Genomic DNA, 12,328 nt, shown 5'->3' with positions numbered 1-12,328 from the left:
ACATTATTCTTGAATTAGACCCTTTCACACCACTAGCTTTTCCATCTCATCCTTCCTTAGTTTAGCACACCATATTTATATTCCCAATATGGAATGTTCTCAGTATTTTCAGTTTCATTATGTTGTTTCCAATATAGCAGCTTTTTTTCTCCTAGCATCAGACTCATAGTAAATTTGTATTTTTATGTCTTATAGATGGGAAGTCTAAACCTAGAGTCAAGAAATCAACAATAGGCCAGTAGGACATTCTCAAAGAAGGTTCATCCCAAGGAATAAAGATGGAAGAAATTACAAAGAGAAATTTTATATTGGGAGAAACCTGGAAATCTGGAATCAGCACTTAAACGAGAAGAAATATCTGGGAAAAGATTTAGTCACCTTCATGAAAATTTCTGCCAAAGAAAGTGATATAGAATCTAATGAATTTGGGGAAAGTTTCAGTGAAAAATCAATACTTGTTTCAGAGCAGAGTGATACTATAGAAGAGCATTGCCATGAATGTGGTACACATGGAAAAATGTTCAAACAAAACTCAGATTTAATTATACAAAGTAAATGTGTTATAAAGAAACCTTATAAATATAGTGAATGTGGGAAAACCTTCAGAGACCACACTACTCTCATTCAACATCAAACAAGTCATACTGGAGAACGACCTTATAAATGTAATGAATGTGAAAAGAGATTTAACCAGAGTTCCCATTTAACAAACCATGAGAAGACTCATACTGGAGAAAAGCCCTACAAATGCAATGAATGTGGGAAGACCTTCAGTTATTGCTCAGTCCTTATTCAACATCAGAGAATTCATAGTGGAGAAAGACTTTACGAGTGTACTGAATGTGGCAAGACATTCAGTCATAGTACATAACTTACTCAGCATCAAAGAATTCATACTAGTGAGAAACCATATAAATGTCTTGAATGTGGAAAGGCTTTTAGCCGGAGCACACATCTTACTCTACAACAAAGAATTCATACTGGAGAGAAACCTTATGAGTGCAACGAATGTGGTAAAACCTTTAGTCAGAGTGCACATCTTACTCAACATCAAAGAATTCATATAGGAGAAAAGCCCTATGAATGTAACAAATGTGGGAAAGCCTTCAGTGATCACTCAGCTCTTACTCAACATCATATTGTCCATACTGGAGAGAAACTTTTTGAATGTAATGACTGTGGGAAAGCTTTCAGTTACTGTTCAGACCTCATTCAACATCAGAGAATGCATAGTGGAGAGAAACCATACAAATGCAATGAATGTGGGAATGCCTTTAGTGATTGTTCAGCCCTTATTCAGCATCAAAGGACTCACACTGGAGAGAAACCTTATGAGTGTAATGAATGTGGGAAAACCTTTGGTAACTACTCAGCTCTTATTCGACATCAAAGAACTCACACTGGAGAGAAACCATATGAATGTAAGGAATGTGGGAAAGCCTTCAGCAGAAGTACATACCTTACTCAACATCAGAGAAGTCATAGAGGAGAGAAACCATATAAATGTAATGAATGTGGGAAAACTTTTACCCAGAGTTCATTCCTTACACAACACTGAGGGTTCATACTGGAGAAAAACCTTACAAATGTGATGAATGTGGGAAAGCTTTTAGTGACCGCTCAGGGCATATTCAGCATCAGAGAACCCACACTGGAGAGAAGTGCTATGAGTGTAACGATTGTGGGAAAGCTTTCAGTTTCTGTTCAGCCCTTATTCAGCACAAGAGAATTCATACTGGAGAGAAGCCCTTTAAATGCAATGACTGTGGAAAAGCCTTCAGTCAGAGTACAAACCTCACAAATCACCAGAAAACTCATACCATTGAAAAATCTTATAAATGCAATGAATGTGGAAAAGCTGTTAGTTACTGTTCAGGCCTTATTCAACATCAGATCATTCATACTGGAGTGAAACCTTATGAATGCAATAAATGTGGCAAAGCCTTCAGCCAGAAGACAAACCTTAAAAAACATCAGAACATTCATACTAAAGAAAAACTCTACAAATGTAATGAATGTGGGAAAGCCTTAAGCCAGAGCACATATCTTACAAAACACCAGAAAATTCGTAGTGGAGAGAAGGCAAATATACATACTGAGTGTAGAAAAACCTTTAGACAAAACTCTTCTTTTTTTCAACATGAAAAGCTTCACACTGGAGAGAAATCCTCTGAATGCCTTGGGAACTTGGCTAGTATGGAGACCTTCCCCAGGGAAACAGAAAGAGGATCCTGAAAACTGTCAACTTCAGGACTTCCCTGGTGGTGCAGTGGTTAAGAATCCGCCCGCCAATGCAGGGGACACAGGTTCGATCCCTGGTCCAGGAAGATCCTATATGCCACGGAGCAGCTAAGCCTGTGCGCCACAACTACTGAGCCTGTGCTCTAGAGCTTGTGAGCCACAACTACTGAGCCCATGTGCCACAACTACTGAAGCCCGCACACCTAGAGCCTGTGCTCCACAGCAAGATAAGCCACTGCAATGAGAAGCCCATGCACCACAACAAATAGTAACCCCCACTCACCGCAACTAGAGAAAGCCCAAGCACAGCAACGAAGACCCAACACAGCCAAAAACAAAACAAACAAGCAAGCAAACAAAAAACCTGTCAACTTCCTAGAGTGACCACATAGTTTAGTGGAAAGAGCACATGTCTGGGTTTTGGAAGTCCTGGATTCTAATCTCAGCTCTATTACTAACTAGGTCTATTTGTTATTTTGAGGTTAAGTTGCTTTACCTCTTTAAACTTTGGTTTACTCACCTGAAAATTTGGAAGGCCTGATTAATTTATATTTAAGGTCCACATTTATTGTTTTTATTACTAATGCAGGCTTCTGTAGATGTGGTTCTTAAATTGTGACTTATTTACTCTACATCAAGTGTGATTCAATGAAGATATAGACCACATGCCATATATGCTATATATTACCCTTGTATTTTTTCTCCAAAATGCAACATATTATGAATATTGAAGAATATTGAGATAAAATAGTATAAATTCCAGGATTTATTGCAGTAGGAACATTGGGATCTTTTCTTAAGGATATGATGTTGGATAAAACCCTGGCAAAGAATGAATCGAACTGTTGGTATATAAAGCTAGCTTTCAGGACTTCCCTGGTAGTGCAGTGGTTAAGAATATGCCTGCCAATGCAGGGGACACAGGTTCAATCCCTGGTCTGGGAAGTTCCCACATGCCGCAGAGCAACTAAGCCTGTGCGCCACAACTACTGAGCCTGTGCTCTAGACCCTGAGAGCCACGACTGCTGAAGCCCGCACACCTAGAGCCCGTGCTCTGAAACAAGAGAAGCCACTGCAAAGAGAAGCCCACGCACCACAATGAAGAGTAACCCCCACTCGCCACAACTAGAGAAAGCCTGCGTGTAGCAGCGAAGACCCAACATAGCCAAAAATAAATAAATACATTTATTTAAAAAATAATAAAATGAAGCTAGTTTTCCTAGAATTTATTCAAACTTAATCTTGCAATGTAACTTTCTCAACTTTCTCTACTAAATTGAGTATTGTTGCCATCATCTCCCAGATGAAAAGGAACTAGAAACATGTCTTGGGCAGATTACCAAGAAAAGATGAAATTGGGAACTTCATTTGTTATTTACACACCTAAATATGTAAGGGCCATCTGAATGAGAATAAATTTTGAGTTTCAGAACATCTAGAAAAGTCCGTTGGTCTGTTGTCTGACTTCTTCCTGTGGTTATAGAGACAATGGCCTGAAAATATGAAGATTTACCTCAGAATCCTGTGATTTTAAATTCACTACCTAGGGACAGAAAAAAATCCACTTATGGAACTTATCCAATACATAGTTTTGGAGAGTAGTCCAGACTTTCAAAGTCTGGTGTTTGTTTTGGTGTCCAAGAAAACTGTTCACACATAAGCATAAACTGTAATGGACTTGTTACACAAGCTTTGGGAAAACCTGGACTTAAGGCAGCAGTGTTTAAGCTTTTCTGAATTTATGTATCCTTTTAAGAACCTATGAAAGTCGCAGACTTTCTCACCAGAAAAATGCATGACATGTTCACACAATTTTGTAAGCAGTTACAAAACAAAGTTAATAGTACTACAAATACATATACACTATACTAACAACAATTTGAAAGTGTAATGGAAAAGAGATTTTATTCACAATAGCTATAGAAACAAAAAATATTTAGGAATAAATTTAGTAAGAAATAGGCAAAACCAAAAAGAATTTGAGCAGTCTGCACATTCTCTTGAGAAATAGCTCATTTGAGGGAATTGGTATGGAAAATGGTTAAGGGCACCAATTTCTCAACCTATCAGTTGTGTAACCTATCAGTTGTGTAACTTTTGGTCAGAGAATATAACCTCTCAGAGTTAGTTCCTTCATCTGTAAAATAATGACAAGGTTACCTGTCAAGAGTTACCTTAGGGATTAAATGAGACGATATATAAATGTGCCAGACACTTTGTGGGAAGTTTACTATTGTAATTATATAACATATATAATATTATATGTTATTAATTATATAATATAATAACATACTGTAATATAGAGTATATAATATACTACAATATACCATAATAGTTATTACAGTAAGCTATTATAGTATATTGTACATATTATATAATAACTTATGTGAACTATTTTATTATGCTGTGACCTCAATGATGGCATAAATTATAAATTATTTAGTCAGTCAAAAAATGGTAGGCTCAGAAGGAGTAGGAGATATCCTTTCTATTGAACAATAATAATAGTACCTAATGGCCCTGAAACCAAAATTGACTGGAAATGTAACTTGCCGAAGGACATTTTTTAAAGTCAGGTTTATTGGGGTATACTTGAATCAATAATTTAAAATCTTCCCAAAAAAAGACTCTAGACACTGATAGATTTACCAGTGGATTCTGCCAAACAGTAAATAAAGAACTGTTCCATGCTTCCAGAGAGTAAGAGAGTCTGCTCTTCCCAACTCATTCTGTGTCTAGCATAGCCTTGATACAAAAGTCTGACAAGGACAATATTTAGAAAGGAAAATTCCAAGCCAGTCTCATTCATGATCATAGATGCAAAACTCTTGAACAAAATATTGACCCACTGTCTATCCATGTAAGTGTGAAAGATAATACAGCACTACCGAGTTGGATTTATCCAAAGAATGAAAGTTGGCTGAAGATTATAGAATCAATCGACATTAATTCATCCCACTGAAAGATCAAAGAAGGGAATTCCCTGGTGGTCCAGTGGTTAGGACTCCACACTTCCATTGCAGGCGGCTCAGGTTCGATCCCTAGTAGGGGAACTAGGATCCTACAAGCTGCACAGCTGAAAAAAAAAAAAAAAAAGGAATATTAACATTATTTTAAAAAATCAAAGGAGAAACACATATGATCATCTCAATGGATGCAGAAAAGGTTTTGGTAAAATTCAACATACATTCACCAATAATAATACTTCTAAGCAAACTAAAAATAGAGAAGAACTTCTTTTGTTTGAAAAAGAACATGTATAAAAAGCCAAGGGCAGCATCACACTTATGGTGAAATTGTGAAAGCTATCTCAGCTATCTCAGAGTAGTAAGACCACTACCACTCAATGCTGTACTGTAGGTCCTAGCCAGTGCTGCAAAGCAAGACAAACAAAAGAGAGAATTGTAATGAAGAAATAAAATTCTTATTATTTAGAGTTATTACTACAGTATGCAGAAAATTTTAAATCCTCATAAATAATTAAAATCAGTAAGAGATTTAGCAAGATTGCTGGATACAAAATAAATTGTTTTTCTATGAATTCTAACATTGAACTTAAAATGGCATTAATATCAAATACAAAGGAATAAATTTAAGAAACAATGTAAAATTCTTCATAGGAAAAATAAAACTCTATTGAGTGGCATTAAATAAGACCTAAATAACTGAAGTTACATATTATGTTTATGGATTGTAAAATGATACAATATTGTAAAAATATTTGCTCTTCTAAAATTGATTAACAGATTAATGTAATTCCAGTTAAAATCTCAACATTTTGTTGAATTTAATAAGATCTTTCTAAATATTTGGGAATGAAAAGAGCCAAGAACAGCTAAAAGAGTCAAGAAAAAGGAAGAAGAAGAGAAAGAGGAGGAAGGGGACACTTTCTCATCCATACCCGAAAACTTCCTTTAAAGCCTTATCAACGCAGAGTGGTATTGGTGCAAGGATAGACAAATGGACCAGTGGAACATAAAAAAAAGGGCACATCTGGTATGTAATAAATAGGACCCTGTAGAAGAGTAAGGAAAGGAAGGACTTTTCAATAAATTGTGCTGGCATAATTAGATCTCTATATGGAAAGTATACACCATACATAAAAATTAATTCAGCTGCATTAATTAATTTGCTGAAATGTAAAAGGCAAAAGTATAAAGCATTTAGAAGAGAATATTTCAAAATCCCTGAGGACTTTGGGATAGGATAGGGTTTCTAAAGGAATAAGACACAACAGCACTAAACATAAGGGGAAATTTGATAAATTTAAGTGAAATGAAGAACTCTGTTCATCCCCCCAAAAAAACTATAAAATAATGAAACACAGAATGGGAGAAGATATTTCCAATATAAATAACAAACAGGAGTAGCATGAAAATATGGTATAAAGAACTTTTATGAGTCCATTACTCTATGAAGTCTATGACTTCTTGAGAGAGTGAGCCAGGCAGAAGATGTTTGTCTTTTATTTAGCTTGAGATGTCAAACACAGCGTCACTTCGGCTTCATTCTGTTTCTTAGAAGCGAGTCACTAAGCCCAGCCCATAGTCAAGGAGAAGGCAATCAGACTCCACCTTTTGATAAGAGGAGTGCCAAAGAATTTGTGGAAATATATTTTTTTAAAACTACAGCAACCAACTTTATTAGAAATTAGGAAAATGCAAGTTATCCTATAATTAAATACTACTGATCTTCCACAAGAATTACTAAAATTAATATGACAAGAAGTACTATTTGTCAAGGATGTGGCATAATAAGAACTTTCATCACCACTATTGTCTAAACTGATACAACTACTTTAGAAAACAGTTGGATTCTATCTAGTAGGTTGAAGATACACATACCCTATTATCCTAGAAATATACCCAAAGGAAATATGTGCACAAGGAGATCTGTATAAGAATGTTCATAGTAGTATTGTGTGTATAGCCAAGAACTGGAAACAACCTGAATGAACCTTTACAGTAAATTGGATAAATAATGTTGAATACTATTCAACAATTGACAATGAACAGATCAGAGCTACACACAAAAATATGGATGAATTTTACAAGCATAATTTTGTGAAAAGAAGACACAAAGGAAACATTTAGTATGATTATACTTATATAAATTTAAAAACCACAAAATTATGATATATTGTTTAGGGATGTATGTGTAGATGGTAAAATGTATTAAGAATGTAAAAAATGGTTACCATAAAGGTCAGGATTGTGGTTTTCTGGAGGGATAAGAAGAGTGTGGAAGGCAGGGTGAGTGGAAGGGACATACTGAGGGCTTCTGGAGTGCAGCAATGCTCTTTTTTTTTTTTTTTTTTTTTTTGCTCCTGAGTAATGGTTAAATGGGTGTTCAATTTGTAATTAATTGTTAAGTTGTAGAAATAAGGTTTTATTTACTTCTCTGTATGTTTGTTTTGCAACGAAGTATAAAACTAAGCAAAGACAAACAAGGAAGCTTTCTATGTTACCAATGCGTAAAGTTTTCCAAAATATATTGTGAGGTATCAAAAGCAAGACCCAGAACATATGAATCTATATATTTACATGCAAGTGCATAAAGAAACTCCAGAAGGTTAAGTAACAAATTAATAATAGTAGAAACCTGTGGATGGTGGAGAAGAGAGAAGGAACCAGGTAGGTGAGTAACAGGGATGGGGAGGAAATTTTTAACTGTATAACTATTTATACATTTTTGAACTCTATGAGTATATTACCTTTTCAAAATACAAAACAACCAAATAAATACAATTTCTTAAAAGCACTGTTCAGAAGTCTTATAGGAAAATGTGTCCTCTTTAGAACAGATTCCCACTCCCTCGAAGCCTCATGTATTATCTTCATCCAGCCTTAGCTCCAGTAGCTCAGGAGTCAGGGTTTATTCCTGGACAGTTGAAGGCCTGGAAAGTGGAACAACTAGTGATTACACAGATGAACATCTGCACCTCTCCAGATGGGATTAGAAGTCTTAGGTGCTTAGTCCTAACAGCAGGGTCAAGCTTTAAGTCCTTGCACAAGCACTGACTAGCAACGGTGGGTCACATAATTAAACAGAAGACCCACGGTTAGCAACTCAGTCAGGTTTGTACACACACCCACAACAGGGAGCTATATAAATGGAATTCAGAACCTTTATCTATGAACAGACCATTCCTGTCCGCTTTCAGGGTTAAACACTTGAAATTTGCTTGTACATCCACCTGTGGAAAAACTCATTTATTGTACCCTGGTAGACCATTCATTCAACATGTATGCAACAAATTGTTAATGAGTAGCTGCTATTTAACATGTACTCCTCGAGATACTGGGACTAAATCTGTGAACAAAATGGGCAAAACTCTATCCTCATGGAGTTTGCATTGTAATGGGAAGTGCAGACCAATGAATAAGTAAAATGTATAGTGCAGTAGATGGTGATAAGTATGAATGAAAAAATATAGCAAAAAGATAATAGGGATGGCTTCTTTTTTCTTTTTATTGTCTTGTTATTTTAAATATGTTGAACAGGTAAGCCTGCACTGAGAAAGTGATATCTGAGCGGACCTGAAGGATATGAGGAAATGAGGTAGGCACGTGTTTGGGAAAGGGTGTTTCCAGGCAGAGGAAGCAGACTGTGCAAAGGATTGAGGCAGGAGTATGTCTGACTTGTCTGAGGAAGAGCAAGGAACTAGAAAGGAGGGTGGAGGGGAGGAGGGGAGGGCTCTTGCAGGCCACTAGAAGCACTTTGGTTTCTTTACTGAACAGGAGGGAAACTCTTGGAGAGTTTCAAACCCTTGGGGAATTTTGCACTACTTCTGTGTTTAGAATAGATGGGAAAGGGGCAAGGTTACTAGAAACTGGGGGACCAGTGACGGGCCTATTGTAAAAGTTGAGGTGATGGACCCGAGAAACGCCGGAGGATCTACATACTGGAAATGTTCTCAATGGCCAGCTGTGGTCACAACCACTACTGGCCACAGGGCAGGCTAAGATTATTTTCTTTTTTAAGTGAAATGAGGACTGTTTGGACTTCACCTCAAATTGTATCTTGTTGCCAGGTAGAACTGGCCTGGAGGAAAAGACAGAAGCAAATTTCCAGAGTAACGAACTCCCTCTTTACTTACAACAGGAGCAACTTCACATAAAACCTGAGGTGCTCAATCAGTAAAACGCCTTTAAAATGGTTTTGTAGAAAGGAAACAAAAATTAATGTAAAATTGTGTCAAAGGAAAAAAAAGGAGAGGGGAGGAGGTTGGGATTAACATATACACGCTACTATATATAAAATAAATATTCAACAAGGACCTACTGTATAGCACAGGGATCTCTACTCAATACTCTGTAATAACCTATGTGGGAAAAGAATCTGAAAGAAGAATAGATATATGTATATGTGTAACTGAACCACTTTGCTGTATACCTGAAACTAACACATTAAAAATCAACTGTACTCTAATATAAAATAAAAAAAAATTTAAATTAGGTGAGAGATTGAAAGGCCTTCTAGTATGACAGCAAAGGAAATAGTAAAAACTGGTTGAATTATGGATATATTTTGAAGGTGGAGCTGATAGATGAGATGTAAGATCTGAGCAAAAGCAAAGACTCACAGATAACTGCACAGATGGAGTAGTTGTTTACTGAGATGGGGGAAGATTGGGGAGGAGAAAGTTTGGGGGGAAGATTAGTAATTCAGTCTTTGGCAATGTTAAGTATAAAATACTTGCCGAGAAGGCAGCTGCATATGTGAATTTGGAGTTTGAAGGAGCAGTCCAAGATGGAAAGACATTTGCATATACGTGGTATTTAAGGACTGAGCCCTGAGCGTGCAAATGTAAGATTCATACAAGAGATAGTTATAACATGTAAATAGGACTATTAATAAGATTGAAATAACTTCAGGAATCCTGGGTGTATTCTAGGAGTTTCTAAACCAGTCTTGAGGAGTCAGCAAAAGCTTCGGGGAAGAGGTAGTGGGTAATGTCTCAATTGAGATCCAAAGGACAAGTAGGAACTGGCAAATGGGAAAAGGAGAAGGAATTCCAGGGGAAATGCAACCTCGACGTCCAAAAGCAAGAGAGAACACGAAACAGTCGGGAATTCCCCTGCCCCTTTCCACTCCAACTTCTCTGTCACATTCACCCTCCTGCTGGAGGAAGGACTATAGACGTTTGGAGGGAAGTTAAATTGGAGAGATTTAACATTTGGATTTGGTGAGCAATATTTTTGTGGCTTCTAGTTACTTCTGTGTGGAGTGAAGTTCTTATTCGGCATCTAGCAGTGCAATTTCTGGAAGGTAGCACGCAGAGGCAGCCGCGAACAACAGGAGCCTTGGTGTGCAGAGGCTTCCAAAAGCTCTATTCCGAGACCAACTCCGAAAACGAAAATCCTGTTTTCAGACACAGGAACTCTTGTCCCCTGTCAGAACGGATCCAAACGTTATCCAATCGGAAATGGAATTCTGAAAATCTGGCTCCTTTGCAGGCAAAGAAAAACCTCTTGAGATTTTTGATAGGTTCTTCTCAAGCGAGGGTTTCCTCAAGGCTTTGCCCCGCCGCCCCCTCCTCGGTTCCCCCTGCAGATCCTCCTGTGAGCCCAGATAAAAGCTTCTGAAGAAGTGGGTTCAGAGTCTGAATATTTGGCAGATTGGAAACGAGCAGGCCTGGGAGCGCTGCTGGAACCCTGTGGTTCTCAAGGGGACCGAAAAGAGGCCGAGTAAAGGGAGCAGTGAGCTGAGCTAGGGGGGAGAAAGAAAAAGACGGGGGAAAGAAGGAAAGAAAAGAAGCCATTCTTGTGTTTGAAAACCCAGTAGTGATAACGGAGTTGAATATCGACGAGGGAACATCCGTTTATAAGCAGAGTGGACCAGCTGAAGTGTGTTGGACAGGAAACACAGAGATCGATGCATCGGAACCAACCTTGGCTGCAAGTTTTTTAGCAACTCCATCGTTAAGCTGTATTCAAACAGTTGAACTAAATCTACTTCTAGATCTTACATATTTCACCTTTCCTAGGGTATTTACCTTTCAAAAGTCACCTCTCAGAGGATCAGCCTGCCATAGAAGTGTGGCACGTAAGTCCCACGTTCTCACCTTTCATGGAAAAATCTCGCCCTTCTGCTTGATAAATTAAGACATTTCTGATAAATTAAGACTCATTTGGCTGTGGCACAGTGCCCCGGGGTGTAAATATGCTCTCCTCTCGGATTCCCATCACGGGAACAATGGGAAGAACTGAATCCTTCAGTAGACGTAGTCTTGTACACGATTTCATGGAGGAGGGAGGAGGACAAATTCCACATTTATTTCCATTACGTCTTCCATTAAAGGGTCTTTAAATTATTATCTGTTTATTATGCTTTGATTAATTATGTGCAAGTAGATGCAGATTTAGCACAATCCACAAGAAGTATTTTTAATACAGATTTGGGTTCAAAAGAAAAACAACAGACTTCAATGTTTATACCTGTATTTGGTACAGAGAAGCATGGTAGGAAAATCAAGAAGATACTAAATATATAAAGATGTTGTATTGGAATAAAATTCTATGAGAGACACGGGATAGCAATAACGAATTCAAGGAAATAAAAGATCAAAGGAAAATCTTTCACAGAAGTTTAACAAGGGCTTTCTCTTCTCTCTCTTTCTCAAGAGATGTTGGTATGTATTAAATTACTATAGTTTTAAGATTCCTTTGATATAAGTTACTCTATCCTTCAGAAAAATTGAACCTTATGAAGAAAAATGTTACATGTCCACTGAAAAAAAATGTGAGGGGGAATATCGAATTTATCAAAATTCTGTTGGGGGTTAAGAATGCCCCCAAAACAATTGAACTGTACAAAGGAGGCCGAATAAACACATGCATTCAGAGCCTGGGTAGCTCAGTTGGTAGAGCATCAGACTTTTAATCTGAGGGTCCAGGGTTCAAGTCCCTGTCCAGGTGCTATAGACCTGTGTTTCCATGGGCCAATGGTACTTAAGATTTTCTCCCAAAAAAATGTGGGTTAAACTTTGATGACTTTTACCTACCTACAGTGAGAAAACACCAAGGAGTCAGTTACCTTCAGCCTTAGCTAGTGGTTAAGATTTGATATTCTGTTCCAAACAAAA

The 12,328-nt window shown here is 37.4% G+C and overlaps 1 non-coding gene and 1 pseudogene across 1 annotated transcript; both read left to right on the top strand.

Annotated features, from left to right (window-relative positions):
• The first annotated feature begins 382 nt into the window (after positions 1 to 382).
• On the top strand, positions 383 to 2,235 carry LOC132374320 (zinc finger protein 883-like; annotated as a pseudogene).
• A 9,853-nt stretch (positions 2,236 to 12,088) lies between these two features.
• On the top strand, positions 12,089 to 12,161 carry TRNAK-UUU (transfer RNA lysine (anticodon UUU)). Its single transcript has one exon. It is a non-coding gene; the product is annotated as a tRNA-Lys (tRNA).
• The last annotated feature ends 167 nt before the right edge of the window (positions 12,162 to 12,328 follow it).

The sequence above is a fragment of the Balaenoptera ricei genome, chromosome 11, assembly GCF_028023285.1.
Source record: "Balaenoptera ricei isolate mBalRic1 chromosome 11, mBalRic1.hap2, whole genome shotgun sequence".
Taxonomy (NCBI): domain Eukaryota; kingdom Metazoa; phylum Chordata; class Mammalia; order Artiodactyla; family Balaenopteridae; genus Balaenoptera; species Balaenoptera ricei.
Note: the sequence above shows the minus strand (reverse complement) of the source record. Positions and strands in the feature narration are given on the sequence as shown.